The sequence below is a fragment of the Lissotriton helveticus genome, chromosome 1_1, assembly GCF_964261635.1.
Source record: "Lissotriton helveticus chromosome 1_1, aLisHel1.1, whole genome shotgun sequence".
In the NCBI taxonomy this organism is placed as follows: domain Eukaryota; kingdom Metazoa; phylum Chordata; class Amphibia; order Caudata; family Salamandridae; genus Lissotriton; species Lissotriton helveticus.
The window spans coordinates 1,421,682,433-1,421,699,645 of record NC_136057.1 but is presented as its reverse complement, the minus strand read 5'-3'; the positions used below and the strand labels follow the sequence as shown (position 1 = coordinate 1,421,699,645).

The 17,213-nt window shown below is 46.8% G+C and overlaps 1 protein-coding gene across 2 annotated transcripts in view; it reads left to right on the top strand.

Moving 5' to 3' along the window:
- The window catches only part of SLC44A2 (solute carrier family 44 member 2 (CTL2 blood group)), a 341,764-nt gene that overhangs the window by 282,097 nt on the left and 42,454 nt on the right, over nucleotides 1-17,213 (top strand). The gene's annotated exons all lie outside the window — the stretch shown is intronic.

Genomic DNA, 17,213 nt, shown 5'->3' with positions numbered 1-17,213 from the left:
TAGAAGGGGTCTTCGCAATCCCGTAGATCAAATTTGTACATGATTTTATGAATGACCTGGGTCACCCAGAATACTTTTTAGCTCCAACATCAATGATGGAAATCTCAATAAAGGCCTTAAAGAAAGAGGGTTTCCAGTTTCTGGAAGCAAACCGAATGCTCGGGGAAATCTCAGCAAAAATCACATGAGGCACCATCATTTGGTATGCACCACCCTGCGGATGGAGCCTTATCTATCATTCGTACTAGGAACTTTTGATAGATCCCTTCTAACTAGGCTCAGACTGGGTAACATCCATAGATTGTGTCATACCCGAAACTGAATGACTGGTCGCGCACCCTAATACCGTGCCCATGTGATGACATCTCCGACCAGTCTACCGTGCATCTAGTCCTGTTCTGCAAATTTTATATAGAGCACAGGAAGGCTTGGATTATTCCATTTTTAAAATTTTTAGGGCTTAGGCAGTGTCGCCAAGCCATGCTCCTACTCCAACTACTAGAGAATGAGCACATAGCATGGAGGGTAGCTCCGTTTTAAAAGTAGCACTTTATATAAGGAAAAGGATTTTATTGCAATAGTAATGCTCACAATATATTTTTAACTGTAAATTAACTGTACTTTTTTACTGTGTTGTAAGTAACATAAACATAATTTTGTACGTTGTTCTTTTTTGTGCTTTTATGACTGTTTTAAATTGCAGCCGAACAAAGCTTTCCTTGACTTGACTACTTCACTAATCAATGAGAATAACTGAGGGACTAAAAGTTGAGGTAGAGAAATTCTTTGTCGGTTGGTAGTTGGCTTGGATACATCCTGAGTGAAAAAGACTTTGTGACCGGACCAGAGCATCTGCTTGTGTTGCTTGGCAGCATTAATAATAGCCATGAGGTCAGAATAAAGAAGGAAGTAGGTGATATTACCGCTTGGCCTGGACGGAGCAAGCACTCTGAGGCTCCAACCTGTGCGCCCTTTGGATATTAAAGTCCGTAGGTTTCGGGAGAATAACAATCTGCAAAACTTGGGACTTAAAAAAGAGATCATGTTCGAGCCTTCAGTACCTTCAGCAATTCCGTAAATACGCAGGTTGTTGCGCCTGTTGCTATTTTCTAAGTCCTCTGTAATCTTCTTAAGTTGAGAAACTTCTTTAGTGAGGGAATCGACTCTGGCAACAGCATCCTGAGCGCCTATTTTTTTGTTCCTCATCCGAAAGTCTTGACTCCAGTCTGGACATTTCTCTTCAATTCTCTGAAGAGTAGCAGTGGTATGTCATGAAAGGTCTGATGTGGCGTAGTTCATCCATAATATCCTCCAACGTCAGAGGAAGAGGGGATTTCGATGGAGAAGACTGGTCTTTTTTGGCGCGCTTGTTGGTGGTAGCAGCTGACTCCTTGTAATCCCCAGAACCAGGCCCAGAGGCACCATGCAACTTGTTTGACTGTGGGGAATCCATGGCAGGGCGGGGTGTACAGCACAGCAGTAGATAAGGTTTTGGAAAATAAATTCCAAGGTCACAGTGAGAACCCACAAGTAAAGAGTATGTCAACAAACCACTAGTAGAACTTATTTTAAAGTTGCAGAATAGCTTCAGTTTTTCAGTAGACCGGAAGAGAGAATAAAGCGCCTCGCAGCAGACCAATGAATAGGAGCGAATTAGACCAGCTAACGGGTGTGAGGCAACAGCTTAGCTAGTTGAAGAGCCATTAACAAGTAAAGTCAGTAATTTGCAAACATTACCCCACAAGGCCAAAAATTGTTCTCTTTTGTTCATATTACAAAAAAGAAAATTCTCCAAACCACACAAAATGGCTGCTACATGAAGTCAAGTCTCTGAGGAGACATAATTTCAACGGAGAAACGTGGAAAAAGAACCACAACAAATCTAGAAGCTTGCCTTAATAGACCATATGACCGTCAACATAGGGAGCCAAGTATCTATAGTGGGGCCTCAGTAAAAAGAAACATGTGAGCGCACACATCAACAGAACGATTGTTGTGTGAAGCTATGTAGCAATTGAAAGTCAGTCAATCCAGTAGATAAACGGCATGTACAGAAGTCTTCTGGTGACATTTATTAAGCAGGAAATTTAAAGGGAGGCATTGGGTAAAAGAGTCCAAAAATATGTGCATTAAAACTTAGCTGTAGTAGACAGAAAAAGTGAAAAGATTCACAGACAGCAAAAATGCACAAAATGGCGGCCATAGAAAACGGGATCAGTGAGGTGAGGCTATCAGAGGTGAGAAGGCACCCAAAAAGACCATGAAAAGGCCTGTAAATTTGCCTCAGCGTGCCCTGTGTCTTCCGAAGCAAGGGGTCATGTAGAAGAAGTGGAACTGCAGACTGAAAAGGAACCCTTCAGCTCGGATCGGAGCTCGGTGCCGCGGAGCGTCTCCCGAAACTGCCATCTTGAACTGCCGTGCGCCTCTTTCTTCAGTCTTTTTAACGATTTTACATCTAAACTAATTCCTAATGTATTATGATTAAATGTCCGCCTTATCCTGTAGTCAAAACTCTTAATTTTAACTCCAAATTTATATACTGATTTTGTCACAACTCCACTCACCTGAACACCAGGAACCGCAGGAACAAAGAGAGCCACCCCACTCACCTCCGGACCAATCCTCCACACAGACTACCACAGTATGGGTGATTGGTGCCAAGGGGAAAGGGAAGATATACACACCACCCATGGTGGGCTGGAAAGGAATGAAGGTGCTGGACGTGAAGTCAGATCGGGGTGTAATCAGGTGGAAGGGACACAGACCGCGTCTGTAGGGTGGTCCCAGAGAAGGTAAGGACAGTCCTAGGTCTGCAAGACAGAATGGATAGATGGACTTTAAAGGTGGGAAAACAAAGGTGCGGGACATGCTCACGAATCATGTGTACTATTAAAAAAAGAGCAAGAAGCAAAGGAATACCCACTCACCATGGGTGCCATAATATTGCAACCTATAACACAATCCAGGGGAACAGAGAGGAAGTCGGTCCAGATGGCTTAAGTGTTCTGGATGGGAACTGTGTAGAAGGGATGGTGGTGTATTAGGGAAGGAAAAAGTAATCCAATTGCCACAGTGATGTGGAACAAATCAATGGCAACTCCTCGAGGTGCTCCTTTCAGCCCTCTGGAACAGAAGCAAAAGAATATCCCATATTTGCGTCAGAGGTGGTGCTTCCGGCTCCTGCTGTGCGCTTCCGTGATAAGGGGAGTTGACCGTCAATGGAATTCACTGTTGTGGTTTCAGGAAAACACTTGTGGCTCCTGCTGTGTTAATTAATAGTTTAGGCTATCCTGCCGTAGTGGAAATTGATTAGCGGCTTCTGCCGCGTTAAGGAATAGTTCTAGCGGCTCCTGTTGCTGAGGAAATTGGCAAGTGGCTCCAGCGGCGTTCTTACAAAATACTGGCGACTCGGCCGTTTAGGAGGCTTCCGCCACACCGGGAAATGTTTTGGCGGCTCCTGCCACGATTGCGGCTCCTGCCACGATTGTCATTGAATTGCTGCTTCTACAGCGTTCAAGAAAATATAATGGCGGCTCTGGCCGTTTAGGACGTTTATTTGCGGCTTCTTCCGCACTGGGAAATGTTTCAGCTCCTGCCTCTCACAAGCGGCTTTACACAGCTCAGGCAGCGTTGAGAAAACACTTGCGGCTCCTGCCGCGTTAAAGGAAGACTCTCGGTACCTGCCGCGATAATGCTTGCGGCTCCTGCCGTGATAGAGAATGCTTGCGGCTCCGGCCGCGCTGAGGGACACTTTCTGCATAGATAGAGGGGCACACCCCTGCTACCTTTCCCAAATGAATTGCTGGGAAATCCGGAAAGAGAGGCAATCACCTGCGTCCTCTCGGGGATTGACAGGCTGGAACAGTAAAGCCAAGCACCTTTGTCTGGAAGGGGAAGGTCTATTATAGCCACCTCCCCTTACCACCTGATGTGCTGTGACCAGAGTTGAACATGAGAAATGGAGAAGTGGTAATAGATCTAACACGAAATCTGTCTTCTGATTGAATCCAAATCAAATTTTCTTTGGCCCCGATTTCTACAGTACTCTTTACCCGGCTGGAGGTCTGCATGCACTCTCTCCGGTGGTGTATGCTGCGATTTGCTGCAGGCCTCTATGCGATCTGACTGTCATCACAGATATTATGGGCATTGGCTGGAATAATGAATAGATGCTGCTGCTTGCTCTTCGGGTACTTCCTCAGCAGTATAGGACATTTTGTTCACATCATGGACATTACTTTGTTTCTGGCTGCTGGGCTTATGCACATCCTTTTGGTGGCATTTCCTACGCAGCACTGTCCTGCCGTGTAATTGGTGACTGTATACTTGTTGCTTGGTGATTGGCCAGTCGTTTGATGGTGTTTGTTACAGGATTGGATTTGGAGAAACATACTGCAAAGCAATGCAGATTTCACTCTCCTAATTCAGGGTATGACAGTGATTTCAGCTGAATGTGGCGGTTGCAACTGATGGTGCCTCGGCTAGGGTGTCTGTTTCCTTGTCTGCTGTGGAGGCCCAGGCTCTGATAGATGTTGCTGTCGCAAAGGCCTTTTCTGGGAATCATGAGGTCAAGTGTTCCTCAGTCCAGTTAGAGGATGATTCGGCTTCTGACTCTTCGCCTGATTCCATTCAGTAGAGGTATGTGGCCCCAGGTGGAAAGTTTATGTTCCAGGCATGTGTGCTGTAGATACACATGCTTTGCATATTCCTGCCATCTAGTGCTGACTCTGGATGTTTGCAAGTTGTTTTTCTTCGAAGAAGTCTTTCCAGTCACATGGTAAAGTGACTCCTCCTTTCGGTGATAGTGCGCATGGTCATCGACTCCATTGTTAGACTGGTTTTTTTTTTTGCCATCTGGTTCGGACGTGTATTGCTGCGCTCCGGTTCATAAGTTTTTCGTGTTCCTCTCGGTGTGCAGTCCACCCTACCCTCGACAGTATTGTTTCTGTATGCGTTTCCTTGTTCTCCGTGTATCGTATCACTCGACAAAGTTCTCCAATTTCAATCGAAAACCTTGTGAGCGGCCATAGGGGCTAGCTTTCTGTCGATGGATCGGACTCCATTCCAATTCTGTCCTGGGTGACAGGCCAAGTACCCTCGCACCGATTAGCATCAAGTTTATTACTTATGCGCTTGTAAATCTTTCGGTCCAAGAAGAGACTACGCGATCGTCTGGCTCGCCGACGAGAGATGCAGTGTAAAAGCATCCAACACACTGGATATCTTCGGGGAAGAATCCGAGCAGGAGGTGATCGAAGCTTCAGCCGCAGAAGAGCAGGAGGCCCTCTCAGTTCCAGTCTGATTCCGAGCTCGAGATCGATATAGAATCCGAAGATCTGCCTCCGGGACAAGATCCGAATGCACCAGTGGCAGAAGTTAGATGGCGGCCGCGAAGTGAGGGGCAGACTTTGCCATTGGTGAAGTCGGAGAGCAGCCAGAGAAGCATTGCAGGGGCAACCCATACAGCTGAGAGCCGTTCCTGCGCTGACGAGGCGGAGACCCCGGGCCTTCGCCTGCTTCATTAATTAGAACTGCAAGGAGCCAGAGAGACGTGCCGGCGTGAGCCCTGTGGGTGCAGAGGAGAGGTGAGGGCTGGCTTTCTGGTAACAAGCGCAACAAGGTGCACAGACGAGAGAGGAAAGCTCTCATTGACCGCACCAGATGGACGATTCACCAGGACAAGACCCAAAAGCAGCAGAATCACCGGGTCCAGGTAGGATCGTGCATGACCCTAAAATGGCGGCTGTCCCCCCAGCCGAAATGATGACCGAATAAAGAGCTTAACCAAGTAAGCGCCCTCTACTACCACCCTACAAATGAATTCACTTCCATAGTCTGGCACATTGAGTCTAAACCAGCAGGGCTAGGGGTGGTTCAACCCCTTTGGAAGACGACGTTCACTGCAGAAAAGGCTGTAGGGAGCGCCCTAGCCCCTTTTGTTCGCCACATGTAAACCCAATTGTGGGGTCAGAAGACTGATTGGTACTAAAATGAATCCCCTAGAAACCTCGCAATTACTCTTAAATCTGAATTCACAGAGCCTGCCCTAAAATTGCGCCCCCCAATGTACTTCTTCCGGAGAGGGAAGATGTCCCTAAAATGGCGCCTGCCAAGGTATTTCCACAGGAGTGTGGAGGTGTCCCAGTAGTTGAGGGGGTCCGGATGTCCCATCTGGATAATTGGCATAACTGAGCAATATGAACCACAGAACTAGAGACAAGCCCAGCTGCAGAGTCTCGGGGTCAAGCAGACTCAACTGCCTGACTGTAAGATGACTGCAAAGCTAGATACCCTTTCCTATCCTGCCATCCTCGTGATCTCCCCTCGCCCGTTTCTGGGCGCAAGACTTTCGGTCACGTCATGATCTTTGTTCTATCCCGGCGGAGACCGAACCACATGGCCGATTCCTGGTAGAGCTGCACCAACAGCTATAGGGGAGATTGGCTCCTGCACACCGCTATGGCCGTCACCTGCCCAGCCGGACTTCGGACATTTGTCTTGTTGTTTTCTCTGTTGCGGTCTTATCCCAGTGGACTTCAGCTCTCGTTGGTCTTCTTTGGTCTTGATTTTATGTTTGTTAGTAACACCTGTCTCAACTATGTAATCATTCTGTAAGTTATGTGAATATGTGGTAACCTGTAATTCGCTGTTTCCTTATGTAAAGCGCTCCGATACCTCCGGGTCTAGCCAGCGCTATATGAAACTCAAATAAATAAATGCCATGAGTACCAAATACCCCTTGCCGCTAAATCTTCCACGACACACAAGGCTACGGCACCACCTCTGCCTTCTGGCCAAGGTCGGCACCGAGACAATGCTCCCGAAACAAACAGTCAAGCCATCCGGCTTGGGACCGAGTCGACCTAAACTTCCTTCAGATCTGAAACCATCAGGCTCCCAGGACAAATCTAGTTCGGAGCCGAAATCATCCGCACCGAAACAACCATGCTTCAGAGCCGAATTCTACAGATAAGCCTATTTCGACCCAGAGAGCAAAAGACAAGGTCTCTGAGCCGCTAGAACCAATTTTAGACGTTCTTAAGGCAAAATTGGATCCTAAGCAGAAAAAGATTTACTTTAATACTAATACTGGACACATTTCTGCTAAAACACCAGTAAAACACAAGCTTCCTTTAGAGGACACAGCAAAGATCCCTCTGAAGAAGGAAGACGTGGCTACCAGCCCTGTTTATCCTGCCCTACAACCCTCTCCTCCTCCACCATCTTCTTCACAGTTAATTGAAGATCCATTGCATATAACGCCTCCGGGATCTCCACATACAGATCCAGATAGAGATCATGGAAATGATGATACTCATTTGCCTGTAGACCCATGGATTGATTACACATTGACACCCCAGTAGACCATGACCCAAACCGTTAGCCTGCAAAGCCATCACCACCAGATTATAGCATGGCTTACCAACAGCTAATTTCTATGTCAGCAGAGTATCATGGGGTAGCCTTACATAAAGAGACATTAGAAGAGGACTTTTTATTTGAACCACTAGAGTCCACACACAGGTCAAGTCAAACACTCCTTATGCTTAAAGGCATGATGAGGCATGCAGACAATATTTTTAAAGACCCTGTCCGAGCACGTATTTTAAGTGCAATAGTAGACTAAAAAGATAAACCCTCACCCTCAGATCCTGTATTTATAAAAGGACAACTACTTCTCGACTCCCTAGTAGTGTCCACAGTGGTTAAAGAGCTAATTCACAAACCTCTGGTGATGTACCTCCCCCCAGACAAGGAATCTAAACTTATAGATTCCTTGGGAAAACGAGTAGCTGTTCAGGGCCTACTAGCTAGCTACGATAGGGCACACTGGGATGAGATGGAGCAACTGCTCCAATATCTCCCAGATGAACACAAAATAAGGCACAGCAGTTAGTTGATGACGGGAAACACATCTCTAACTCCTCAATCAGATGTGCTTTAGATGCAGTGGACATCGCAGCTAGAGAGATTAACACCAGCATTCTCCTTAGAAGGCTTGCATAGTTTAGAATCTCGAAGGTTTAAGCCAGAAGTTAAGCAGTCCATTTTGAACACCCCTATTGACAAGGAACACATGTTTGGTCCTGTAGTCGACCAGTCCTTAGAAAAAATGAAGGACATTGAAGTAGCAAAATCCATGGGAGCGCTCTGGTCCCCATACAATAGAGGCTCCTTGTGTTGCTCATTTTACAGAGCAGGGTCCAAAACAACATCCTCAGACCCACTTCTTCCTCTTATAAAGGCAACAACCAGTCCTTTCCCTCTAGAGGTTTCTATATAGGAAAAAATTCCAAAGGTGGGAGTAGAGGTGCCGCACTGCGTAACACCACTTTTCCTAACAGTGATTCCCCTCCCCTCCCCCCGATCACTTAACACCTGTCTCAGAAAGAGTACCAAGAGTTTCTCCCCATTTAGCCATCTATAACAACTGACCAATGGGGGATCAACATTATCCAACACGGTTATTGCCTGGAGCTCACTGCCAATCTACCAAACATTCCACCTTGCTTTCACAAACTGTCGTCAGACCACTTAGTTATTCAAACAAGAGGTGAAGTCTCTCTTAGAAAGGGGAGCTATAGAACCAGATACTTTACAATACCAAGGTTCAGTGGTTTACACTCTTTATTTTATGATCCCCAAAAAGGACGGATCATTAAGACCAATTTTAGATCTGAGTTAAACCTGTACATATTTTCAGAACATTTCCATATGGTAATGCTTCATAGGTCCTTCCGCTTTTACAGCAAGGCGAATTTATGTCCACACTGGACTTAAGACGCATATTTTCCCATTGCCATTCATCCAGCTCATCGCCAATATCTTAGATTTGTGATAGCAGGCAAACACTATAAGTTCAAAGTACTCCCATTTGGAGTAACTACTGCTCCCAGAGTGTTCACAAAATGTCTAGCAGTAGTGGCAGCTCATCTCAGGAGACAACAAATTCATGTCTTCCCGTACCTAGACCACTAGCTCATCAAAGCCAGCACACACCAAAAGTATTTAGAACACACTCGGACCACACTACACATACTCCACAAATTAGGTTTCACAGTCAATATTCAAAAGTCTCACCTACAGATACAATCCTATCTGGGAGCCTCTCTCCACAAGCACACAGTTCTAGCCTTTCCCAATGCAGCCAGAATCTGCAATATCCAGACTCTATTGCTGCAGTTCCAAATAGGCCAATCCTTACCAGCAAGGACTTTCATGCGACTAGTGGGAATTATGGCGTCATGCATTGCAATAGTGCCTCATGCAAGACTACACATGCGTCCACTACAAGAATGCTGAGCATGTCAGTGGAATCCGTCATAGGGTCAGTTAAAAGATCTAGTGTTGGTAGACCGCTGCACCCATCGCTGTCTGCAGTGGTGGAACCCACAGAATTTATCAAAAGGGCGGCCTTTTATTGACCCTGTTCCACAAGTCGTGCTAATAGCAGATGAATCTCACAGGTTGGGGAGCACATCTCCATCATTACACAATTCAGGGTCTCTGGGACGAAAAACACAAACCACTCCACATCAACTATCTAAAGCATCTAGCAGTAATTCTAGCTCTGAAAGCATTGCAGTTTCATCTCGCAGCCTAAGTTGTCCTAGTCCACACAGACATGACAGCGATGCACTATGTACAAAAACAAGGGGTACACACACTCTCTCCAACTGTCACACGAGTCTCAGACAATTTGGAAATGAGCAATCAATCACAAAATTCAACATCTGGCTGAACACCTCCCAGGAGTGAACAATCAAATTGTGGACCTCCTCTGCAGAAAGAGACTGCAAATACAAGAGTGGGAACTTCTTCCCCAAGTTCTCCTTCCATACTTTCAACAATGGAGATATCCTCAAATAGATCTGTTCGCCACAGCAGACAACGCACAATGCCCAAGCTTTGCCTCCGGTTTCCCACACCCTCTATCCAAAGGCAATGCCCTGTGGAGGAATTGGTCTGGGATATTTGCCTATGCTTTTCCGCCTCTCCTCCTTCCATTTCTGGCTCGGAAGGTCAGGCAAAAATCCCTCACACTGATTCTAGTAGATGTCACATTGGCCGGTCATCCGTGGTACAACACCCTGTTAGAACTCTCAATAGTTCCACATCAAAAGCTTCATCTCAGCTCCAGTCTCCTCACTCAGAACCATGGAGAAATCAAGCATCCAAATCCCAAGGAGCTCAACCAAGCGATTTGGCTCCTGAAGTTATGGAGTTTGGATATTTAAATTTGCCACAAGACTGTATGACTATTCTGAAGGAAGCAAGAAAATCTACTACCAGAGCTTGCTATGCAGCAAATTGGAAACAATTTGGTTTCTACTGTAACCACAAAATTCTACCTCTGGATGCTTCTGCTCAGAACATTGTTTGTTAACTTGTTGCACCTACAGCAATGTGGATTGGCTTACTCATCAATTCGGTTGCACCTTGCAGCAGTAGCTGTGTATTTACAAAACAGACAGCATTTGTCTTTGTTCAAAATTTCTGTCATTAAAGCCTTTATGGAAGGCCTAAAGAGTTATACCACCAAGAATTCCCCCAGCACCAGTTTGAAATCTTTATATTGTACTTACAAGACTTATGGGTCCACCTTTTGAACCACACCCTCTGGTCTGAAGTCCGCTCCTCGTTTCTTTACCAAGGTCTTGGCTCCTCTGATGGCCATTCTTCATCTGCAGGGGGTGACTATCTTCCATTACCTGTCCGACTGCTTGGTCAAGGGGGCTTCTCTTCCTCTGACTTGTTTGCATATCCTGAAGTTCCTGAACCTTCTGTCTTCCCATGGATTCTTGATAAATGCGAGGAGGATACAGCTGGTTCCATGTCTGAATCGCATTTTCATTGGGGCCTGGTTCTGGACAGATCTGGGCATTATCATGTTGCCAGACTCAAGGATGTTGAAAATTCATTCCAATCTGATCGATTTGTTGTTGGCTGTGGTCCCGTTTGTGTCACCTTGGATGCAGGTACAGGTGACCTGGCGGCCACTGTGTGGTTGGTTCCATGGGATCATTGGCACCTTAATGTCCTGATGAGGATCATACTAGGCAAGTGGGTCCCAATGTGAGTTGACTGGTTTTCTCCCGGTGACTCCTGTAATTCTGGCTGAACTGGAATGGTGGCTCCTTCCAGCAAACATTCTGTTGAGGGTCTGTCTCTTTGTGATCTCCAGATCCAGTGATCGTCACAACATATGCTTGCAAGAGTGGCTTGGGGTGTCCTGGTTGGGGTGTCTCACAGTCAAGGGTCTATGGCTGGTGGGCCATGGATCCATGTCTTCCAATTGGAGGGAGTTAGAGGGTATTCGTCTGTCTCTCCTCCATTTTTATCCTCGTCTGCAGGGCAGGGTTGTCATAGTCCAGAAAGACACTATAAGAAATATTCCCCCTTGACCTCTACAATTTTAACGATATGCCTCCAACACTTTTACTTTTATACTTTAGTACATAGTGGCAACATCAACAATTTTTTGGGATTTATAGTTTTATTATTTTTTTACTTAGTTATATTTTATAGTGCAAGATTTATCATTTTTCAATTTATCATCTCAATTTTTACATTTACAAAAACACAAAAATGTAAAACACATAGTACTCCAATGAAATCAATAAAAAACCATTCCATGCAGAGAAAGCAAATACAAAAAAGATAACATTCTTACAATCCATACACCCTACTCTCATCATACATACTGCATTCACCCCTGATTCTGCGTCTGAGGGATCGCAGATTAAAGTGCGAATTTTTACGCAAGGTCGACGCGTTTCGGTGGTATGAAACCACCTTCCTCGGGACCTTTCTTGCAGAATACTCAGATATTCAAAACGAAATATTTTAACCCCTGCATGGTCGGGTATCTTCAGTTTATCTGTGAATTCGCACCCTGCTTCGGTCGCAAATTTCAGAGCTATTTGTATTATTCGGAGTTCCAATTCTCTCAGGTAGCGGTCCGTTAGATAGTTACAGATGCGAAAGATTGTTCACTTCCTTTAGTTAAAAAGCCTGTGTTTGCCTTATTTTAGGATTCTTTAAAAGCCCTTACGAAGACGGACTTCTGCCGGCAAATATTTTACACGAAACAAATCGCAACACCCTCTTTCAGTATTTAAATACGGGGAGATGTAATTCATCATAGGTTTTGCACATTTCCCGTAGTGTCGGTATACATCCAGTCAAAGTAGCTACTGAAACAAATAGCTCTGAAATTTGCGACCGAAGCAGGGTGCGAATTCACAGATAAACTGAAGATACCCGACCATGCAGGGGTTAAAATATTTAGTTTTGAATATCTGAGTATTCTGCAAGAAAGGTCCTGAGGAAGGTGGTTTCATACCACCGAAACGCGTCGACCTTGCGTAAAAATTCGCACTTCAATCTGCGATCCCTCAGACGCAGAATCAGGGGTGAATGCAGTATGTATGATGAGAGTAGGGTGTATGGATTGTAAGAATGTTATCTTTTTTGTATTTGCTTTCTCTGCATGGAATGGTTTTTTATTGATTTCATTGTAGTACTATGTGTTTTACATTTTTGTGTTTTTGTAAATGTAAAAATTGAGATGATAAATTGAAAAATGATAAATCTTGCACTATAAAATATAACTAAGTAAAAAAATAATAAAACTATAAATCCCAAAAAATTGTTGATGTTGCCACTATGTACTAAAGTGTAAAAGTGTTGGAGGCATATCGTTAAAATTGTAGAGGTCAAGGGGGAATATTTCTTATAGTGTTGTTTTGCTTCTCCTCTCTTTCCCTGACCATTGTAGTTAACACAGAGGGGGTCCCATTCTTATGTTAATAGTCCAGAAAGACAACACTATGGCCAAGTTCTATGCCAATCGGCAGGGGGAGGATGAGAGCTCTGTCTTGGTCAGTTGTTGTGGATCTGATATTCCGGTGGGCTCAAATGCGGGAATCATTTGTGGGCCATCATTATTCAGGGTGTTCTGAATTGTCGGGCCCATCACCTAAGCAGGGAGATTTTGTCCTCTGAGGACTTCTGTCTTTCTCCCCTGGTTTTTGCCAAGATGTCGGTTGTGGTGTTGCCCTCAGGTGAACCTGTTTGCAAGTCTGGGTAACGCTCTTCTTACCTGTTTTTTTCCAGAGGAAGGGAGGTGTCTGCTTCTGGGCTGGATACCCTGACCTGTCCTTGGCCTGTCTGCCTTCTGTTTGCTTTCCCTCCAGTTCCTTTGATCCGCAGGTTTCTGGTTTAGAGGGAGGGGGCTCAAGTTGTTCTGGTTGCTCTTGCATTGCCCCGCTCTGTTTGGTTTCGATGTAGATGAAGGTGGGTCCAGAGTGGAGGTTTCCGTTGGTTCCATCTCCTCTGAAATTTTTGACTCTCCCAGTGTCCTCCCAGTTGCGGCTCCTGTTGACTCCTTGGCAGTTGAATGGGTGGCTTTTTGTTTCGGGGCCTTTCTACCTCTGTCTCTTCTGTGTAAGCTCTAGATGGTTGTCAACTTAGGTTTCTTATGCTCCGCATTGGAAGACGTTTCAGGCTTGGTGCGATTGGCTGCAGGTGGATCCTCTTTCTGTTGCCCTACCACAGGTGCTGGAGTTTCTCCAGGATGTGTTTCTGCAGTTCCGTAGTCCTGAATCTATTAGGGTGCAGTTGGTGGCGATTAAGGCTTTTCGGTCACCTTGGAAAGGAGAGGGTGGTCGGGGGGGGCGAGTTTGTTGGATGATCAGGGTCTGTTCTCCCTGATCTTTACGGGGTTTGCCATCTGTCCTGTCCCTCAGGTAGTGTGTCCTCCTTGGGATATGCAGTTGGTTTTGCGGGCTCCCCAGTATCCTCCTTTTGAGCCTCTACGTCTGTGAGTTTACGCCTTTAACTTTGAAGGTCTTTTTCCTGGTGGCAGTTACATCTGCTAGCCGGTTGGGTGAGATGGGTTCTTTGTCTTGTCGGTCTCCTTTCTTTTAAGTTTTTGATGACCGGATCGTTCTTTGGTTGGGCCCTGGGTGTGTGCCCAAACTGAATTCTCTGTTTTATCGTCAGCAGGAAGTGATTCTTCTGGTGTTTTTTTTTTTCCCTGATCCTCAGTCTCCTGAGGAAGTTGCCCTTCATTCCCTAGATGTGTGTATGGGTTCTTGGTTTACCTGGATCGAGTAAAGGAGTTCAGGCAGTCTTCTGCCGATTTGTGAACTTTGGTGTGGCTCGGAGGTGGGATAAACCTTCCACTCCAACCTTGAACAGGTCGATTCGTTCTTTTATCCTGCTTGCCTACAAGCAGTTTGGATTGTGCTCTCCCCTGGTGATCATGGGGAGGTTCTACTAGCAGCATGCCCTCTTCTGTGGCGGAACTCTAAGGTGCTCATTTGCAGGAGATCTGTTGGGCGGCCACTTAGGTGGTGCCTTCTACTTTTGTGTCCCATTATCGGGTACTTCAGGGGCTGGAGGTGGCAGACTTGTTGGGTTCCAGGGTCTTGTCTGCTTTTTTTATAACCTGCTTTTTTTTTTCTTCTAGGGATTAAATCTGTGCTTGAAGTTCTGTGGAGTTGTCCTGGTCCTTTTGGTAGCTTTGGTGCATCTCACTATGTGATTCATCTGATAGAGAAATCTTTCCGCAGATTCCTTAACTTAGAATTATCCCCAGGCGTCCGACTGGATCTGGAATTTGTTTTGCAGCAGCACCACTGCGCGTCGGGGGACAGCACCACACAACCCCGCCCTGACGTTGCCCACGGACGTGACGTCAACGAGGTCATGTAAGTCCCTCCCGGCGCGCTACGTCAGTTTCCTTCTTTTCTGCGTGCAATGCAGATCCGGAGTAAGGGGTTCCTCTGGCCTGTTTTCAGGCCCCTTTGATGCTTTTGTGTCTGGAACAGTGTGCAATGCCTTCGGGCTTTAAAACGTGTGCCTCCTGTTGGCGGCAAATGTCCGCGATGTACCAACACCGTATCTGCATGTGGTGTCTGGTCGAACACCTTGACTCAACGGATTGCGACGCCTGCCAACAACACAAGCCGAAGTCCCGGCTGGTGCGCCGGTTGAAGCTACTTTCGGCTCGCTTGCCCTGGTCAGAGTCGTCACGTCCCCCGGCCTCCTCTTCAGCTGCAGGTCCCGGTGGCAGTGGGTTCCTTTTGCGGCGCCGGTCGCCATCTAGTTCCCGTGTACTTTGCTCGCCCCTTCCGGGTACGTCCTGACGCCTAGGTCCTCGACTTCCCTTCCTTCTGTTATCGGGGGCACTAGTTCCCGGATTTCTCCGACTTGCGCCCCCGAGAGTCGTCCCTCCCCTATCCGCCATTTTCTGGTGCGGGGCGACTCGGACCCAGATGGTGGCCTATGTTGCGGCCCTGCCGGCCTCCCTTGGGTCCCCTCCTCTCCCTGGGGCATCCTCAGACCCTCCGCTGCGTGTGGGGTCTCCGGTGGACTCGCCCGTGGGTTCGCCCCTGGCGCCGACTGAGCCCCTTGCCCCTACGGATCATGGAGGTATGGCGTCGTCAGGGCGCGGCCCGGCTGGGTCCCCCTCTTCGGCCCATAGCACCCCAACGCACCTCATAGTCCAGTGTTGCTCCCTGTGACGTCGCAGGTGGTTGCTGGTACACGCAGCTTGGTTCCGAGTCCACCGTGGCCTTCCGGACAGGCGACTGCCTTTTCGTAGGCCGAGCCGGGGCTGGTTCGGCGCCGTAGGCTTGCCTCCCCGGTTCCGTTCCTTACTTCGGACCCGGAGCCTGTTGTGGTTGTGGTTGAGGCTGAGTCGGTGCCGGTTTGGCGTCGTAGATTAGCCTCCCCGGCTCCGGCACGGTTCCTTTCTTTCTTCTGAACTGGAGCCTATCGTGGTACAGGTTGAGTCGGTGCCAGCCGAGGACGTCCTGGGGCCGCCTCGATGCCGGATCATTGACTCCTCTCCGGAGGCTTCTTTTGGAAGTTTGGCATCACTCCGACGTCTGTCTACGCCGTATCAGTCCTTGCCTCCCCCCACTTCCCGATGGAATTTGTGGCTCCGGCAGACTCTCCGCCTCCTCAGGAGCCCCGTCGGGACCCTCATTCGTCCATGGGGCTTCCTTCATTTGGACATTGGTCTAATACTCCGTTCATCGGACAACACCCTTGGAATAGGAGGCTCAGCTTACAGCCCTCACACACGGATGAGTTACTGTCCCCTCCTCGAAGGGCTACTGAGGCTAGCTACGGCATTTATAAGGGTTGTTTCCTTGGACGCTCACATTTTGAGTAGGCAGCCCCCTTCAGTCCCCCTGCTTGTTGACCACCTGTTGGATGTCCTCCGCCACGGTTCGGGGAATGTAGAGCCACTTCTGCCTTTCAAAGCCTCTCTTTATGATGCCCTTCTGGGCAGATGGGCTCGACCGGCATGGGGTGATCCGGTGGCTCGTTTGTTCATGCACCACCAGAGTAATGCTAGCACTGGGAAGTAATTGCAGCATTTCCTTCTTTCTCTCTGCTATTAACTGTAAACCAAAATGTGGGTTTTTGATCTAGGTTTCTCAAACCTTACGAGCATAACCCTCTTATTCTTGAGTAACTCAAGAATAATGGCAATATGACTGCACGATCATCGACTGCAGCATTACTAAGTGGACTAGGACTTCCTGATTAAACTGGCAGCAGTAGACCCCACCACAACAAATCAGTTTAACTTGCTGTATCCATCTTTGGTATTTGCATTTGAAATGTGCCTTATGTGGGAAAACACCTTCTTCTGAAGACCAGTGAACCATCTACTAAAAATGGCTGGAAGTAAGGAAGTAAAAGCTGTTTTTATCTTTTAAAAATCCATGCTGAAAATGTGGTATATTAATATGCTTTTTTATTCTCTGCAATTCCTTCTCACTTTTTTACTGTTACACTTCCTCATTGTCTGTTTCATATAAATTTTTCTCTATGCTTCGCCTCGCTTCTCTTTTCCTCTGTCATTTTGTGTCTCACTTCTTGAGTTGTCGTGCTCCATTGAGAGACCGCGCTCTCTGTATAGATCCTGAAGCCACAGGGAGAAATGTCCTCTTGGGTGTGCTGTTGTGCTTCTCCATGCCCCAACCCTTCATACCAGACTCTTCAAGGTGAAATGTTGCTTATGTATAAAGTTGCACATAACAGAGGGGCATGTAGAAGAATCTGCTTTCCTCAACTTGTAGCATTCTTTTGTGATATGGTGATCTCCCACTTCTTAAGAATGGGAGTTATGTACAAGGATTCATGGCACACTGTTCTAGTGATGTTGAGCATAGGCTTCTTACACATTC